The sequence below is a fragment of the Papilio polytes genome, unplaced genomic scaffold (assembly GCF_000836215.1).
Source record: "Papilio polytes unplaced genomic scaffold, Ppol_1.0 DF824146.1, whole genome shotgun sequence".
NCBI lineage: Eukaryota > Metazoa > Arthropoda > Insecta > Lepidoptera > Papilionidae > Papilio > Papilio polytes.
In genome coordinates this window covers 309,163-311,400 of record NW_013525058.1, presented here as the reverse complement: position 1 = coordinate 311,400, position 2,238 = coordinate 309,163, and positions in this window count along the sequence as shown.

The following is a 2,238-nucleotide window of genomic DNA, read 5'->3' as shown; positions in this document are numbered from 1 at the left end:
TGGGGCAGGCCTTAGTATGGTATTTATTTAGTTTGGTGTCGGTACCAACTAGTCTCCAATCGGGGTTCTTCATCAGGGCGATAGAGTATAGGAAAAAATTTCGCTGGCAAAACTCTGAATAAAGTTGCGCTTAAAAGCGATTGTATAAAAACCTAACAGAGAGCACTTTAGCGGGAAGTGTGAAAGATTATCCTGCAGTATATCACAGGGATGGGGTGGAGTCGACACAACCGCACCGCAAAAAAATAACAATCGCCCGCTCAACGGAATTTTTGTGAGGGAACGTCCGGCGCGATTAATATTCGGGAGGAATGCACTTATTTTTAAAAACAATTCTGCTGTTACGAATATTTTTAAACAATCAAAACGTACCTTTTTCAGTTGAGAAATATGTCAGTTTTTGGTTTAGTGCGTTTACATTATTCCAGTCCAGTGCTAGATTTGATCGCTGGACTGGTACAATGTAAATTGGGTAAAATAAAAAGTAATTGGACTGAAATAAAAAAACAAAAACGTAAATTTTGGTTTTTAATTTAATCGTGCAATCTTTTACAATTTTCGTAATTTGTAAATGTATGAATTTTGTATTAATAATGGCCGTCCAAATTTAAAGTTATACGCTAAAAGCTCTTTACCTAACATTAACAATCTTATCTCGTTTGTTGTTTATTAACTGTAATTACTACACTTAAGGAATTGGTACTGAATCAGAATTTATATTGAGTATCGCGAAATCTTGAACTGCTCTGTGACCAATTGTCTTGTAAAACTTTAAAACGAACCTTAAGACGTTGAGATAAGGTGTATTTTAATTTGATTACATCCAGACCACACGGTTTAAAACACGATTGGAAGTCCGTGTAATTAATGATCAATTAAATTAAGTTAATGATAACTCTCTGTATTGAGTGTGGCCTTAATTTTTTACTCTGTAATGTATACCTGATTATTATGTAAGTTGTAAGTAGTGTTAAGTTCAGAACGACACGAAATTCTTTCTTAAAACCACATGATGCCAGTCTTTATATTCAACTAGCTTTTACTTGTGACTATGCACTAAATTGAAAAAAATCTAGTATTTTATATAGCCTATGTTACACAGCTTTATAATGGTGTAGGATTTTTTTTAAAAGTTCAATAGTTTTTGACTTTTTTAGTTACTTACAAAAGTATACATTTTTCATCTTTAAAACATCAGTACAAAGTACAATCTACAAAGTTATAAGGAAGATTGCAATATTATTTAACGTAAATAACAAAATGCCAAAATAATTTTGTCGACAATAAAAGCGCCTTATAAAAACAATCCATTATCGATGAAAGGTTTCGGAGCGAGGGATGTTTGGATAATAAGCAGAAGGCAAAGTCGACATGTGCTGTGTGCGTGAAGCGAGGAAATGTGTTTTCGTGAGCTTAGCTACGGCCAGGTAAACGTAGACTGCCTGAGGAAAAATAAATTCCGTTGTTGTAAATAAGTCCTCTGTGTGTTTAAGTGATATTTTATGACATAAATGTTGATTTAAAATATCACGACTAGATAATGCTTAACTATTCGAAATTAAATAAGTTATCGCAAAGTCAGTAAATACAAATGTTTAAATGAATAGATATTTACCACACTGATGAAAAGTGATAATATGGTAAATTTTATAATGCCATAGTTTGTGTTAGTAAAGGATTCCTTTAAACGATGGAGTGAGACCGCAAATTCCTGTCCGGTAACTAAGTCAGGGTGTTCCGGTCCCGGAACGGCGGTGGATCCGCGACAGCCCGCAGGCGTTGATGCGGTTTTCACTTAATGCGATTTGTGGAAACAGATTGGTGGGAATTAACGGTTACAGCAGTGTTTTGTTTAGTATAAACGTCACCAATATCGTATCAGAGGGTGTATCAAGAATAAATACAGTTTCGAGAACGTATTAGTAATACAATTTTGTCGAACGTTACGAAATCATTCTCACAAATATTCGTGTTAAGTTTGACCTATCAATGTCTTATAAGACGTCATTAAAAAATAATGTTATCACTCCATATATGTATTACAAAATCTTCTGTTAGTAAAAAACTGAAATTGTAATTTCTCAAGATATGAGAGCTTTCCGTCTTTAATTATTTATTAGGTAACTATTGTAAAACGTCTTTTGAGATGATATAACAATGCATAGGATCTACGTCAGTCTAGAGGTCTAATTAGGACTGAAGGGAATGTAACTCTAAGGAATTTTTCATGAAAATCTA